General features: G+C 43.7%; 1 protein-coding gene across 3 annotated transcripts in view; it reads left to right on the plus strand.

Annotated features, from left to right (window-relative positions):
- Ncoa2 (nuclear receptor coactivator 2) overlaps positions 1–17,439 on the plus strand; it is a 228,607-nt gene that overhangs the window by 150,716 nt on the left and 60,452 nt on the right. Inside the window, exon 1 of one of the 3 annotated variants that reach the window (XM_040741431.1) lies at positions 13,338–13,584. The exons of the other annotated variants lie outside the window; for them this stretch is intronic. The gene's annotated coding sequence lies outside the window, so the exon portion shown is untranslated. Of the gene's footprint in view, positions 1–13,337; positions 13,585–17,439 lie in introns of those variants that run through there. 3 annotated transcript variants of the gene reach the window in all.

Here is a 17,439-nt window from a genome sequence, read left to right on the forward strand (position 1 = left end):
TGGCCCAAGCAGGCATGGAACTTGTTAGTATCCAGTGGCCATGTCTTGCTGCTGGGTCATGGGCGTGCACGTCAGTATCTACCCGACAGGTCTTTTTTCTTGTGAATGGATATTGGAGTTGCTTCCATACTCACAGGTTGTGACGCTACTGTGGACATGGGTGTGTAAATGTCTCTTCAAGATACTGTCTCAATTATTTTGACGCTATCCGTATGATAATTCTGTTGTAGTTCTTTAAGGAAGCTCATAGTGCTTTCCATAGCAGCTTACCATTTCACAATGTCATCAGCAATGAATATGAACTTCACCTTTTTTATATGTATACTCATGCACCCCTTATTATTGGGGTGAGGATATGCGTGACGATAACCATCTTGTTGGTCAAAGGATCATATCCTATGGTGAAATTGCATTTACCAAGGGTAATTTATTTTCCAAAAGAGTCTTTTGAAAGTAAGAACTACTACCCTACAACACAGATAACTTAATATCATTTCTAATGAGTGCCCGGTAGTTCGGGGCAGCCGGACTGCAGAGAGGATGTTCTGAAGAGCAGGACAGTGAGAGAAAGTGTTGAGATCTTCCTCTGGGCATTGCACCTCCCTCTGGACACTTCTCATGTTCTGAAGATGATTTCCTTCTTGAAGCTTTTCCTTGTGTGGACAGCTGGGGGCTCTGGATGACTGCAGAGACCACACTGGCTCATGTCTGGTTTTGGGGGTAGAAGGATGGACCACATTACCTCTTGGTTCTTTCATCCTTCCCATGACTTGTTTCCTCTGAAGTGTTTTCACTAACTTCTGCTCAGAAGATGTTCACGCTTTACTAATGGCTGGCCATTTCTGCTAGGAATCAGGACCCCTTTTTGCGCTCTCTCTCTCTCTCTCTCTCTCTCTCTCTCTCTCTCTCTCTCTCTCTCTCTCTCTCTCTCTCTCTCTCTCTCCCCCTCTCTCTCACACACACACATAAAACGTGTTTTAAGGTAATAACTCTAGGAAAACAATAACTTTCCATGGTGCAAAGTCTGCTGAAAATTTACCTTTTGTGGTTTTATTCTTTGAGATCACAATTGCTGGATTTTGTTTTCAACTCCAGATTTTACTTCAGAGTCAATATTATCAGTACTTCAGATCTGTTTTCTAAGTCCACAAAGGTGTTGTAATGTATTACAAGAGAGAACTGTACTTCTTTTAATGCTTATTGATTAGAGACTCTAAATTAACTTCACCTGAGAATTGATTTTAATTTGATTTTATTATAATTATATATAATACAGTAGTGACTATTTTTAAGTATATAGTTCAATGACAGCAAGTAAATTCAGATTTTTGTACGACCATTAGCAGTCCTTCTGTGAATTTTCTACTCTAGGCACATCATGTAAGTGGAATAATAATTACTTGACTTTCTGTGACAGGCTTACTTCATTTAACATGAAGTCCTTGAGTTTTGTGCATGCTATAACAATTGATTCCCTCAGTGCTGCCTCATGACTAAGTCATGGTGGGTCAAAATTACCCATTCATGGTGTCAGTTAGAAAATCCCTTTGTGAATGTCTGTTTGCTGAGTGTCTATAGGGGTGGGGCTGCCTCTATCATGGGCTTAGAGTCCAGTAGGAGCAAAACCTTCCCATGGGAGAGTATATGTCACTGCAAAGGGGGAGGTGTGTGTTTGTGTGTGTGTGTGTTTACACAGGGACTGACTGTGGAACCCTAGCTGCCCCGGAACTTAAGAGATCTGCCTACCTCTGCCTTCTGAGTGCCGGGGGACAAAGGCTACTTCTAGACCATACCACTTTATACCACTCCTAGCATGGAATTAGAGCAGGTGTTCTTTAGCCTTTTAGCTGGAAATTAAAACATAAACCAGGACCCATGGCATTAAGTCCTGAACAAACATACGTATAGGTATACATATATACAGTGGTATATGCATGCAACTGAATTACAAGAGAGGTTGTTTTGAATATATCATAGCCATGTTAAAAATGCCTAGAGAAAAGGTTCAGTAGGTAGGAATATTTGCTATATAAGTATGAGGACCTGAGTTAAATCACCAGCACCTGACCCATGTAAAAAGTCAGGTGTGGTTATGCCTGGGACCCCAGCAGTGTTGGGTGCTAGAGACTAGAGAACTTGTGCAGTTTTCTGGCCACTGAAAGACATTGTCTCAAGGGAATAAGGTGGAAAGTGCACCTCTGTGACCCCTACACTCACACAGACGCACGCACACCACTCCTCAACAAACGGAAAAGCCTGATGGAATGAGGTATAAAAGGTGGGGGGTTTTTTGTTTTGCTTTTTTAATTTTTATTTTTTATCCTTTGCCTAGTAGGTTCTTGTGAAAACAATTAGCCTTACTACTAGTAAAAGGAAAGTAGGGAGATCTCTGAGCCTGACCTAGGGCCGAGAGCAATCCGGGGTCCACTGTCTTCTGATGGTGTCCTCACTGTGTATTCTGCACTCTTCCTTAGTGACAGATTCCCTGCATAGGACGTTAGCTCACAGTTACTCACTCACAGCACCATGTCGCCTGTGCAGTACCTTCCTGATTGCTTGCCCAGAGCTCTTCCTTCTCTCTGGCCGAGCGTCCTTCTCCACCTTCCCTCAGCCCTTGTCTCTCGCTCTGCTCTCTGTGCGTCCTCAGGCACTCCTCCTCCACACACATGCGCGCGCGCACACACATACACACGCACACACGCACGCACACGCGGGCACGCACGCACCGTCACTTGTTCTTCCTCACTCTTCTCCCTTAACTGGTGCTGTTTGTCCTCGTCTCTCACATCTGTGCTCATCGCAGCCAACACTAAACCTCTATCCTTGACCTTTCCCGCTCCATGAGCCCTCCCGAGGTTCCACTCTCCGTCTTCTCATTTACTCATTTAGATGCCCATCTAGACTCCACGTACACGGGGATGCCCCAGAGACCACAGTTTATCATGTCTCCTCTGAACCCATTTTCTCCAGTAGGTACTTTCCCTTTTGCATGTAGTTAGTCTCAGCGCCTGCCTTCACTGTGCACTAAACACGTGCTGTGTGCTTCCCTCGGCTAGACACCTAAGCCCTGGTTACATCCACTCTACCTACCTCTTCTTGTACACCACTGCTGTCTGGCTCACTGACTGACAACAGCTCCCTGGCCCCATCCTCACCCTTGGTGTTCTAACCTCCTCTGCTTCCGCTTTATAACCCATCCCCTTCCCAACCAACATTAAAACCCTAAAAGATAATAGGCTTGAAATCCCTGTTTAGGGGAATTCACTGAGGTTCCCTGTCTGTGGTGTTCAAGGCCTTCATCATCTTTTCCTAGCATGTTTGGGGGCAAGGCAGTGTTCTGCCCTTTGTTTCTGGCCACCTCATTTCTAAGGCAGTCTTCAAGCTTTAATTAATGCTGAGCCTGTAGCTGCACAGCTTGAGTACCACTGGCCGATATAATATATATTCCATTCTGGCTTGGAATAGAGTCTAAACTGAAAAGAAAACTCCACCAAGTAACCCGCTTCTACCATAGCTCAGAAGGGAGCACAGCTTGTTAATTTATATGTCCTTTCCATCTGATATGCAGGGCTTAGAGAAAACGTTGAAGGAATGAGAGATTTGATATTTTCTTCATTCTAAAGATATGAATAGCACAAGTCTAGCAGCTTTTAAACATTATATCCTTGTCAATCTGAAATAAGCTCGTGTGTCATGGTCTGGGGATGACCAGGAGCTTCCTTAAACACAGTGGCTTCTCAACTCGTACAGAGATGGCTTCTGTGGCATGTGCAATGATGGACTTCCGGAACATAAACAGATACAGAGCAGTAGTAGCCCTCCTATCCAAAGGTGGGTTGCCTTCCTCAGGCAACCCCGTGGGAATATGCTTTCTATCTCTAGCTCATCCTCTACCCAATTTGCAAGCTGGCCCTATTGCAGCCTGGGACTGTTATTTAGTAAGTGATGAAGTTGATATGTGCATTGAATAAAGGAGATAGAATCACAACAAAGCAGTAAGTGGGAGGCAAGCAAGCGGGCAGACAGGCTGGAGAAGGAAGGGAGGGAGGGGGAGGGAGAGAGGAAGGAAGAGAACTTTTTTTAACCAAAACGAATACATGGCAGTTTGCCATATGGTTAATGTTTAAAGAAACGCTGAACTTAAGAATCAGAATTATTTTATCTTATGTGTATGAGTGCCTTGTTTACATGTGTGTCTGTCTATCATGTGTATGCCTAGTGGCCAGGGTCAGAAAAGGGCACTGAATATTGTGGGACTAGAGTTATGGTCAGGTGGAAATCTCTATGCAGATGCTAGAAATCAAATTCTGATCCCATAAAAGAGTAAGTGCTCCCTACTGCCAAGCCATCTCTCCAGCCCCTAACGATATGTTTCTAGTTAGCAACATTAAAAGACTGTTCTAGAAACATTCAAACATACAGTTCTTTGTGCTGGAAAACCTGTTGTATTCCCTGCTTAGTGCTCATGCTGCCTCTAACTGTGGGGCCCTTTCAGGCTTGTGCTGCTAATGAGGGTGATGCCCAGAAACACGAGGCAGATATTGAAGGCTTCAACTGAAAAGGGGCAAAGTAGAATCCAGACCACAGTCTCTTGGAATTACAAAGCCTTTGCCCTCTCTTCTGCATTCCAGCACCTGCCTCTGAGACCCGTGGGCATGCTTATGTGAAATTTTTCCTTGTTTTCTTAGGAGAGAAAATAATGTTCCACAGAGAATCTAAACCAGCCAAACTAAGCTCATTTCTTAGTGTTGTGTGAATAGAGGTGAGTTTGCTTACATTGTTGAGAACAGATTGTGATGATGATTCCAGGTTCTAAGGGATTTCACAGGGGGTCATGGTAGTATCTCAGTGCACTGAAGGGCCATGAGCCCCAGAGGCTAAGGAGGCACTAAAGCCTGTGGCGCCCTCCGGATATCCCACCTGGGGCCTGGGTTCCTGTGTGTCCTTCCATCTGCCTTTCTGACAGGTGCTTTTCGTTTCCAGTGAGCATCTAGGAAACAAGACGAGGTTATTGTCCTGTCCCTCCGGGTGATGGTGGTTAACGTCTCCTACTTCACCTCACCTTCTGAGCACTGTTGCTCTGTCTCCAAGCATTCTTTCTTCTCTGTGGTTTCAGAGGAGCCTAAAAAACAAGGCTACACTAGTGTTCCCTGTGATGGCCCTACTTGTCATCTCTCTGGTAGCTGCGATGTGGTGAGTGGGTTCCAGCAAGATGGGCTTGCAGCAAGTCTGGGTCCAGAGGAATGTGGTGAGGGAAGTAAGGCACAGGCATGTGGCCAGGTGGGAAATGGGGTAAACCTAGCTACCAGGGCTCACCAGATAACACAGCACGCCATGCGACCATTTCATTTAGGGGACAAACAGATATTGAAAATGTTGACAGCACAATCGATCACAAAGATACAGGATATAAAATATAATGGGTATTATAAACAGGAGATACTTTTGTGACATTAAAAAAAAAAAGAACTTGCTCCCTCGGGCGGATACTGGCACTTACACGACAGCCCCCCTGCACGGGCCCCATCAGTGTGGAGTTGCAAGCTGATCTAGAAAACAGAAGCCACATTTCAATCAGGAAACACTTCATAAGTGTTTCAGATAGCTATCTACAGAGGCCTCAGAAGACATGTTCAAATTGTCAAAGTTTCAGTGAAGCACAATTGTTGATTTCCTCATCCTGTGGATAAAAACCAACTTTTATCCTTGTACTGAGGAAAGCCCCTTCCCCTAGTTGTATCAGTCTTGTCCCCTGTGAAATACAGTTCCATCTTTATGCTACATGGAAACTCTGTAGCTGCCTGTCTATAATTTGCCTTCATCAAAAGGCAAAGGTCAGCTGCCGCTATGGAGGTGGCAGGCCACACTGGCGGAGGGCTTACTTTGTCCTAGGCACGCCTACAGTCTGTACAGTGCCCCTGCAGAGGAGGCTGCTTATTCTCCCAGTCTTATAGAAGGCAGACTCGGGGTTAGGGCTACCCTTGTCTAAAGCCACACAGATAAGAGGTAGAACTGAGCCTCTACCCAGTTCCTTCGCCCGTGTCTACAATGAAAGGTAAAGTGTAGGGAACCACCATTCAGCTCTGTGCCTGTGGTTTGTCTGCCATTGGGAGGGAGTCCTGCCGAGTGAAGTGGGTTAGTGTGGAATCAGCTGTTGCTTCGGGTGCTCCAGTTACTTAGAAGGATATTTCTTACAGATCTCTGTTTTTAAGGGCAGTGTACATGTTCAAGGTATGTCAGGTTTTCAAATAAGACACATGAACACACACACAAAAAAAAGAGTGCTGTTTTGGGGGGAGGAGAACTTACTGATATTTAGCCCCCCCAAAAAAACAAAGTCTCATTCCAAGCTTGTTTTGGAGCATTCCCTTCGTTCCCTGTTAGTTGTAAAAGAAGGGCTTGTCTGTGTCGGCTGGAGCTCTGTGGTCTCGTCATTTCATCTGTGCGTCTTACCTGTGTAGACTCACAGCAGGTCTGGCCTTGATGAGAAGGCATATGCTCCTGTTCAGGAAATAGACTGATTTTGCTGACAATCACTGTGACCACCCCAGTTCTTGTTGCCTTATTGGCCATAAGTAAAGACTGCATGTGAGGTTCAAGATTGGGTCACTGTCTACCAGACCTAATGTGCTTCTATAGAGCCACCTAGAAAATGGTGGGGTTGAGATTTCAGGTATTAATGCTTAAATTTTCATTCAGCATCTGTAACAGCATACAATGGTGCCTGTCTGTGCCTGTGTTTCTCCTTTTTATCATTTTGTTCAAAAGAATACTGCTATTAACATAGTTACACGAATGGGAGTACATGGATTATCCAGGAGTGAGCAGTGGCTCAGGCTCCTCTTGGGACTGCCATTTTTAGCAACTCAGATACAGTTAGTATTCTCCTGGACCTGCCCATTGCATAAGTGAGATGTTTTGTCTTAAGTAGATAAAGAAAAATGAAATAAATAATGCCTGTTGGCATGGCACCCTCCCCATACCTTCCCAGTTGTGGCCAGTAGTAGACTTTTCCTAGGCTGTTTCGGGGAATGTTTCCTCTACTTCCCTAGGCCTGAAGAGCTTCATAATACAGTAATGATTCCTTCTTCATGCCTGTCTACACAAACAGGTATGTGCAGGTCACTACATTGTGTAAGGTACCAAATGTTATCATTATTAGCTTATTACATGTGATGGGGGTAGACCTTTCATAATTGACATGTTCACTCTAAGCCACTCTGGATCAAACTTACCTTCTTCCTTTGATAAACCATCTTCAATATGAAGATGTTCTACATCAGATCAGGGCAGAAAAGTAGATGGGTATTTTATTTGAAATGCTGTTTGGGAGCTTAAATTTACAGGGATCAAAAGAAATGACGTTTTTTGTTTCTTAGATTGTGTGAAAGTAATCTCATGTCTGATTGAATCTTTGAGTCCATTTTTCCCTCTGTCATACATTCTTAACTAGCTGACAGTTTTCAAGCTAAAAACTGACAGTCTTCAACCTAAAAACTGTTCTTTCCTAAGATTTATTTACAAGCTAATACTTTGAAACAGAAGATATTTTCCTTCAAAACATTGCAGTTGGCTTGTTGTTTGTTTTATTTTGTGTGTGTTTAGATTCCTGACCTGTTCCCTAAAAGTGTGTTATCACCAATAAGGCTTCTCCCTTGAGCATCCTTCACTATATGAGGAATATACAGATACGATACAAATGTAAATACAATACACACTGTTTCGGAAGCATTGCTAAGTTTACTTCAACCTCTTTCTGCTACATCAAGTCCAGGTGTGGTCCTGTGGGCCTCCACTTTTATCAGTCTTGGGACGAACCCTTGTACCCTGAAAAGTAGATCTACTTCCTCATGTTTGCTATAGAGTCATGGACGTGAAAGAGGCTAATCCATCAACATGTCTACATAATTCCGAGGAAGAAGTGTTCTGGCTTTCAAAAGAGGCCTGAAAAATGGCTGCTTCTTTCTTACTGCCCTGGATCTCTTTCCATCTGGGCTTCTGCTTGCCACAAAGCACTAGTTGAGACTCTTAGGATAAGAGCTCTCTTCAGAATGGCAAGTGGTAGTAAGGTCCAGACATGGGGTGTGATCACCATGGAGACCAGTACCATGGATGTGGTCTTGACAACAACAGACCTGCACACCTGGACCAATAACTTTTTTTTCTATATATGCCAACTACTTCCCTTCTGATGTCTTCTTCTAGTTATCCTTTTACTTTTGAGAAATTTCTTATCCTTTAGTCCACCCCAGGCTGGCCTTGACCCACAGTCCTCCTGCTTGGACCTCTCAAATTGCTGGATTACAGGCATGCACCACCATGCCCAGCTTTCTTTCCTTAGGTTCTGCTGAAGGAGAGTCCACATGAAGAATTACAACAAAGAGCAATCAGTTTTCAAAGAGTTTGACTTTGGGTATTTAACAAATTATTCTTATCACTATAGAGTATAATTTTAATCTGAAATTTTGAGACATATAAGTCTAATTTCCTCAGCAGTTGGATTTATCTAACAAGGATAACAGAACAGATCATTATTTTCCAAAACTGTTTTGATCTGCTGCTGCTTTTCAGGGAACTTGTTGGAGCCCGGTAGTGTGCTGGGGTGCATGTGTTATTCTGGCACACTTGGGGAGTTCATTTTGAGTGAAGTAATGTTCCTTCCTTCTCAGATGAAAGCATTCCTGGTAGAGATATTAGATAATGAGCATTCTCTAAGTCTCTTCATTGAGCTTCCTTGTCAGTGCTGGTTCCTACCCTCAGCTGTTCAGACAGCCAGCTTTCCCAGCTAAACAAACAAAATAGTCATAAATTACTAGTATAGGCAACATAAATGGTTACTTTTCTGACAGGTTGAAAGTAGTTCAGTCACTCTATTTCAGTGTTCACCTTAGCTGTGGCAGCATGCTCAGATTCCCAGAAGGGCAAAGCCTTGTTCATTGTCTTAGGTTTTGCTCTCAGTATCATGAGTCCTCCAAAAATAGGAAATAGTCCTTTTTTTGTAATGAAAATTACAAAATCAAATTTCTCAGCTGATTTGTATTGATTGGATTTAACGGTCCTACAGCCAACCCAGCCCATGTGAAGAACTCTGTCCTATTGTATTTTCCAGAGTGAACAACATCCCTCTCCCTTTTCTTGTGGCAGGGCTGGGGGTATCAAAGATGGAAAACCAATATCTGGTTCTGGGACTTGACAGACCTTTGGGGACTCTGATACTATCCAGATACAGCTAGATGGCTTCCATATGGAATACCAAGTGTCCTCAGTCTTGTTAGGGAAGTACAGAGGGAAACCAGCTTGGATTTTTTTTAGATTTGCTGGAGGAAATGGCACCAGCTGCTTTAAAAATGCTGTGTTACCACCCAGGGAAGACAGTGGCACCTGATCCCTCCATGTTGGAACTGTAGCCCAGCCCACTCAGGTGGGCACTTGAAGGAGAGTTTGACTGGGTTTGTCCAGAGGAAAGAGGGACAACAGTTTCCCCATCTAAGACAAATGTTATTGCTCAAAAACAACATTGTTGTAATGTTTTAAAAAAAAACCTATGGGCTGGTGATATGGCTTAGCAGATAAAAGCTCTTGTTGGACCATCGAGTTCCCAGGATCTACTGGTAGGAGAGAACCCATTCCTACAAGTTATCCTATAATGTCCATGTCTGTCACACACACAGTATTACAACAATTCTCTTTCTTTTAAAAAGAAAATTACCTTCAGGAAAGTATTCCTGTATTGTCCCAATATTCATTGGAACAGGTTTATATGTTTTATATGGAACAGATATTATTGATAACTAAAGAAAAGACAAGTTACTGTTTTACCAACTTTAGGTTTAGATTTATTCGCAGAAAAACTATAGAAGTGTTACATAATAGCAGTATCTCAAAATAATTCTGAAAAAGCATGCTCCTGGTTCAGTTTCTGTGTTATCACAAAAGTGTGTGATACTCTGTCCCTCTAGAAGAGACATCTGTATCTTCTGTGGCAGAGAATTAATAATCTGTCCCTTTCATTTTTAAGTCTGAATAATTTCAAGTTTTGCCATAAAATTTTATGTTTTTGGAGTTTTTCTTTATTTGTAATTTGTGAACAATTCCTCTAGAGGCTTGTTTTTCTGAGACTCCTTGTAATCATACATGCAGAATAATGCCGTTTGGCTCCTGTCCTCTGTGGAGCTCAGGGAGTCCACCTACATCATCTCACGAAGGCTAATGATGCCCCTGTGAGGCAGGGGTGGTTTGCAAGCGATTAGGGGTTGCTTTGCTGAGTCAGCAGCGCCTTATGGCATTATGCTAAGCTCAGAAAAGATTGAGGTCATGCACCAACTTGCTCTTGGGGAAACCCTGTGTGCAGCCAGATATTTTCCTTGGCAATTAAAGCTGACAACCGCCACTATTCTCTTTTCTCAGAAGCACACTGCTCACTGATCTGATTTAAAAAGACAACAAACAGTGCAGTCTGAAGATGTATGTTTGAGACTGTGTGGCTGTGAGAGTCAGGTGAATTCCAGTGACAGGTGACCAGCATCTCCTACAGTCTAGGCTGGAAATGTGCAGAGAAAGGCAGCCTCCTGCCCCTGCAGGGCTTCTCACAGCTGGGTCTTCCCAGCTGTCATGTCTTCAGCCACATTGTCTGCCTCACCTGTAAGCTATCACCTGGTAGGCAACGTTTCCAAACAGGTTTCTTGCTTGCAAACTATCCATCTTTGCTGAGGCTACACTGGTTTCAAAATGCCATTGGTTAGAATTTTTTTGTTTTGTTTTCCGGGACATTGTTTCTCTGTGAACAATCCTGGCTGTACTGGAACTCACTTTGTAGACCAGACTGGCCTCAAACTCACTGTAATCCGCCTGCCTCAGCCTCCCAAGTGCTGGGATTAAAAGAGAGTGCCACCACCTTCTAGCTAGAATTTTTTTAAGTCTACATGATAGTGTTATATGCAGCCATCAAGCATTTATAAACTTAAGTTTATTAAAATTCAAAAGAGCAATGCATTTGATGTAGATTTCGTTTATATGTCATTATTAAAGTGGTTTACTGGGTTGGGGAAACATCTCTTATGGCCAATATATGTAAAGCAAAACTATCATTTAAGAGTATTAATTTGAGCCGGGCGGTGGTGGCGCACGCTTTTAATCCCAGCACTCGGGAGGCAGTGGCAGGCAGTTCTCTGTGAGTTCAAGGCCGGACTGGACCAACAGCCTCCAAAACAATGCAGAGAAACCCTGCCTCATAAAACCAAAAAAAAAAAAAGTATTAATTTACTAAGGACAGCTTCATTTACTGGGGCATATTTTCCTGTTCATGGATGCTGAACTGTAATGTCTCATGGCCTCTCACCTTCTAAGAGATTCCTTATGTCTTAGCCATCAGATAACCAGGATACATATGACCTATACACCTGACACAGTGTAAACTTCCCTGGAGACTAAATCGTCACAATTGAAGGCAATTATTCTGATTTCAAGTGAATCTGGCTGCTAGAACAAACCTTGTATTTAGATCATAGAACCATTGTAAACCCCAGGGAACTATCAGGGTGCAGTAGTTTTCCCTCGAACTTTGAAAGTTTGCTGGAGAATGGCATGCAACCAAAAAGATTTGGTTACAGAATCTTTGCCTGTAGTTTTACTGGGCTCTGAAATATGCAGCTGCTAGCAAGGTCCTCTCCCACCACCTGGCTGAAGCATGGCATGGCAGTCTCCAAGTCCAGCTGGCCACCTCCTTGCTTTGTAATCGCCTGTTGCTTTCAATGGTTGTGGACATTTGCTTGATAATTTCGTCACTTCCCCTCCTGTGTCAGTTACAGGTGGAAAAAATTCATACCATGAGGAATTCAAGGTCACCTTAAACATTGATTTCAGTGCACCCTGTTGTCTTACTGTGTGAAGACTTAGAACTTCCTCCTGGGATGACAGGGAACGTAGGTCCATCGACAGAGGACCCATGTGGACATTATTTCCGCGCCACTTCCATCTTTCCCGTCCACACCGTTTAACCTCATTGTTGTGATGTTTTCTACACCACAGTTTGAGTACATTTACCAAAAATCAACAGATACAAAACAAGTGTTTTTTTTTTTGTTTTTTGGTGGTTTTTTTTCTTTTTCTTTTTCTTTTTCTTTTTCTTCTGTGTAAAATCATGGCTGGAGAGACATTGTGTGAAGGTACTTGCCACGAAGCCAGATTCAGTCCCCTGATTCACCAAACTTGAATTTGCTCCCCAAAACACACATGGTGAAAGGAGAGAACCAACTCCCACAAACTGCCCATGACCTCCACACTGTGCACACATACATAACAAATTACATACATAGTAAGTATTCTTAATTTTAAAAAGACAAAAAAGTAGAACACCTCACTATTCAGCTCCCAGGATTTCTGTGTTTCTCTATAATGAGGATGTAATTTCCTTTGTCACCTCATTTGTGCATGCTTGTCTGTCTGCTAAGTGTTATGTAGCTTCCTCCTCATGAATGATTCCTAACAACTTGTTGTTTTTTAATCTTTGTTAGCTGGGCTTCGTGGTACTTGGTCTCAATCCCAGCACTCAGGAGGCAGAGACAAATGGATGGCTGTGAGTTAGAGGCCAGCCTAATCTAAATGATGAATTCCAGGCCAGCAAGAGCTTCATAGTGAGACCCTGTCTAAAAGACAGTATCACCCCCTCCCCCCCAAAAAAAATCCTTTTGTAAGACAAAGAGAAAGTAAACATACAAAGAAGTGTGACACCTCCACAGAGACAACTTCTAATTCACTGGACAGGTCACTAGGCTGTGAGCTATGCCTCCAGTCACTGCTCTCACATCTTTTTTAGGCTCTCGTTTTTTTTGTCTTGGGTACCACCTTGCTGGGGTGACCCAGATGGAACCAGAGTCCTGGCTACTAAAGATAGTCGACTGTGAAAGATTTGTGTGCTTTCAGGTCCTAAGAGTTTCTGGAAAACTAATTGTGGTGACATGAACCTGTAATCCTTGCACTCAGGAGGAATTCAACATTAGTCCAAACTACAATGTGTAATGTTTTTCTAGAAGAAAGCCCCTCCCCCACTGTATGACCTGTGACCCTGGGAGTAGATTCTATGAACCCTGGCCTTCTGCACCCCTTTCTGAGGAGCTGCAGGGTTAGCCCCGAAACCATATTCTTCATGTCAGCTCTGCTCAGATGATACGATTTGACATAATTTGATGTTTTAGGTCTCTAAATTGGATGGTTCTGTGCTTAATTATCAGTTTTTTTGCATTAGGGCCTTTAAATTAGGAGCACCTGCTTTTTAAACCGCGTGGTGGTGAGGTCTTTCTGTGGACGTACAAAACAAAGGCCGGGGTGGGAGAAATGGGAGTGGGCAGCAGTGAGTAAGCAGAAGAGATGGGAGTGTCAGGCCCTGCATTATTGTTAGCACCCAGCAGAAAGTACACACAGCACAGCTGGTGGTGGCGGCCTCTCTAGAATGGAATTGGCAGGATGCTGTAGAGAGAAACTCCACTAGAGATGCCCAGATGGAGAAGACACTGAGAGAAAAGTGAGGTCCGAGGAAAGTTGAACCAAAACTCTGAGGCTCCTTGAGAGGATGGCCCCAAAGGACAGGTGAGGGTTAGGTGCCAAGATGATTCTCAGGCCTCCCGGTGCCCAGGGAGGTGCCCCTCCCGGGACTTCAGTTGGGTGATATGAGGCTCAAGAAGGGGATTTTGTTTCCTAGAAACTGAGTAGCCAGCCCCCCTTTCCTGCCTCCCTCCTTTCCTGCCTCCCTGTATCCTTCTCCGTGCCTTTACTGGCTGTCTTCAGGGATCCCAGCTTCACTGTTGTCTTTGGGTATGCACCCTGAGTTGAGCAACCTCTCCAGGGATTGCAGCCCTCCCTCTGGCTACATAGACCTACTGGTGCTGTGTTCTCAACCTTCCTAATGCTGCAACCTTTTAATACAGTTCCTCATGCTGTGCTGACCCCCAAGGTAAAATTATTTGTTGCTACTTTCTAACTGTAATTTGGCAACTGTTATGAATCATAATGTAAACATAATGTTCCCAGTGGTCGTAGGAACTCCTCAAAGGGGGCGTGACCCACAGATTGAGAACTGTTGTACTTGATAATTCTCAGGCTTGACTATCTATCTCTAGGTACAAAATTTCTCCCAGCTTGGGGAGCAATTATTTTTACACTAGATTCCCAGCAAAATAATGCTCTGTTAAAAAAAAAGTTTTATTCCCTCCCTTCCCCACCTTTCTGTTCTGTGGATTAAATCTAGGGCTTTATGTGTCTTGAGCAGTTCACTAGTGAGCTTGTCCCAAAGCTCAAAGTTTCTTTATTAAGAACTGTGCACAGCTAGGGAACTCTGTAATAGTAAGAAGTCCATAGTGCCCAAATCACTTTGCTCTATATTGGGGATGAGAGTCTGGTTTAATAAAAATTGGTTTGTGGAGATCTCGCACTCTGCAGCTGAGCTGTAAGGTGACCTCTGGAGCCTTTTCTTCCTTGGGAGTGTTTTTCCCAGTGGCCCCACAGCCTTAGGAGTTATCTGATATCCTACGTGCAGATGCTCTGCCTTCCCTTCTCTACTGAGTCTACTGAGTATACACACCATCCACTGTGTTAGAACACAGTACAGCTCTGCAGAATTCACTTCCATGGGGTCTGTGGATCCTGGCTCCCCGCCACGTGTGAGCCATTCAATGTTAACACATTGTTGTTGAGCACCTACTATGTGCCAGGCAATGGACAACTGATTTCCTCAGAGCTCCCCAGGAATGCTGTGGATGAATGGTGTGCTGAGGTAGAGCAGCTACAGGGAGAGGAAAAACAAGAGACTTCTGTTCTGCAGCAGGGAGGTGGGCCTCAGAGAAGAAGGAGGGGCAGGCCTGCTAGTGGAGCAGTGTGGCAACAGTGTAACATTCCTAATGATGGAGTTTTACATGGTGATGAGCAGGACAGTGATTTAATCAAAAAGTTTGCATGACTTAGCCCTTTAGATTGTAGGAAAAACTTTTTATGTAATTTCTATTGTTTTCAATATAATGCTCTTTCAACAGAGCTATTGTGACCATGTTACTCTCCACAGCCTAACCTATTTATGCAAAACTTTTGACTGTTTCTGTGGCGCCTGCACCAGGAGCAAGTCTAATGTATCAGGCAAAAGCCTGGAGATTTAAATGTCTAGCCGTTTGTGCTAAGAGAATGTGCGTGTATGTGTTTTTATTGCAAGGAGGGAGCAGCCTTATATACAGACTTACAGCACAGTGGAGAACCCCCAGGTGTTTTCGTGTTTTCATAATTAGAGGTTGATGCCAGTGGGACAAGGCCAGTGCTGTAAACCAGAACAAGAAAACAGGATGCACCTGTGGTTGTTAGCTGACAAGCAATTCACAGGGACCCCATGGAGGCTGGAGCCCAACAGTTTCTATAGTATAATTTTGTGAATCTTGCTTTTGAGTTAACACATATAATTGTTTTTCTGTATGTATGGGTGGTTTGCCTGTGTGTATCTGCAGTGTTCATGCAGTTCCCTGAGAGGCCTGAAAAGGGCTTCCAATCTCCTGGAAGTAGAGTTACTGTTTGTGAGCCAGTGTGTGGATTCTGGGAATTGACCCTGGGTCCTCTGGAAAAGTTACCAGTAGCATGTGTATTTTAAAGAAATTAAACATTTTTAAGGAAGGAAGTTTATGTTTGCAATTTGGACTTTTGAGGGACTACCTTTTTTTTTTATGTCCCTTCATCCAGCTTCATCCTGGTCTTTCATCCTTTTAAACAAAATAATGATCCGTTTCTTGTTCAGGTAGCTCCTAAAGCCTCCACTAATTACATTTGTGTTTACTTTGAGTGCACATGTGGGTGTAGGTGTGTGTGCAAGCATGTGCTGGGCACAGGTGTGGGTCTCAGGGCTCAGTTGAGTCAGCAGGCTTGGTGCTAATGGTGCTAAGGCATCTCACTAGTCCCAGATGTACTTGAAATAAGTCGTTGCCATGGGTGTTTAGCCTTTGCCTCTCAAGCACCTGCTGCAGAAGATGCAGGTACAGGCTCGCTCATGTGACATTAGACAGGTGGTTGATGGAGGTTGAGGTGCACACAATCACAAATTCAGAAGTAGATGATTCCATGACAAACTTGATGCACATTTTTCCTTTTGGTTATCCCCTTGTAAAACTTGTAGAGCAGTGTGCAGGGGCTTTCAGTACCAATGTGGTTAATACCCACCTGATTTGGCTTTGCTTTTGTTTCCCTTTCCCCCTCCAGGGCCTGACCAGTGCAACACAGGAATGTAAATTATCTACATTTAATAAACACTCACATGACTTCCAATGAAAGATGACTCAATGTCCATTTACCTGTCAGTGAATCACAAGAGGTGGTGTGTTAGGTGCTAATTAAAAAGTGAATGGGCTTATAGGAAGGGATAGAGCTCTTGGGGACACAGGCAGCTTCTAGCCAGTTTTACCCTGAGTCCTCCTTAGTGACCATCTCTCTTGATAAGTATACTGTACTGTTTTAAGAAGAGTTGTGCTGACTAATTTTATGACAACTTGACACGAGATACAGTCATCAGAGAGGAGGGAACCTCAATTGAGAAAATGCCTCCATCAGATTGGACTATAGGACGTTTTCTTAGTTGGATATTGATAGGGAGGGCTCAGCCTATGCTGGGTGATGCCATCCGTGGTCTGGTGGTCCTGGGTTCTACAAGAAAGCAGGCTGAGCAAGCCATGAGAGCAAGCTTTTAAGCAGCACTCCTCCATGACCTGTGTATCAGCTCCTGCCCCCAGGTTCCTGCCCTACTTGAGTTCCTGTCCTGACTCCTTTTAGTGCTGGGCTACAAAGTTGAAGCGTAAGGCAAATAAATCCTTCTTCCCTAGCTTGCTTTTTGGTCATGGTGTTTTGACATAACAATAGAAAGCCTGACTAAGACGGGTAAGCCAAGTCCTCTTTCTCTGAAGTTGGGCTTCAGAAGATATAGTTGGGCAGAAATGGCCTTGAAGTTGGTTGACTTTACTGGGTTTGTGCAGAAGGGAAATCACGATACGCCAAGTGGGAAGCTCAGTGTCGAAAGTGAGGGAGGCAACTTGGGGCTTAGGTTCCTCCCACTACTAAAGAAAGTGCAGCTGCACGTTTTTTAATATGCACGGCAGGAGATCTCAGCAGCGGGATGATATATAGTGCATTAATGTTGAAAAGATAAACACATTTGGAGAGCACAGGAAGGCCTTGTGTTTTTATGTTAGCAGAATGGTTCCTAATGAATAAGAATGCGCTGCCAGCTTCACAGAGCCATATGGCAGCTTTTCTAATTTTAGTTGGGTGCAGATGCATAATTCTCTCATTTTACCTTCTAGAACCTTTGAAATGCTACATAACTTTTCTTATAATATTTAATCTATAGTGCCTGGCCAGACACTGTCTGTCACTGTTTCCATGACTTCTTTCTTCTGCATGGGTCTGCACAGGTTGCACTGC

Source organism: Mesocricetus auratus, unplaced genomic scaffold (assembly GCF_017639785.1).
Source record: "Mesocricetus auratus isolate SY011 unplaced genomic scaffold, BCM_Maur_2.0 Super-Scaffold_6730, whole genome shotgun sequence".
In the NCBI taxonomy this organism is placed as follows: Eukaryota; Metazoa; Chordata; class Mammalia; order Rodentia; family Cricetidae; genus Mesocricetus; species Mesocricetus auratus.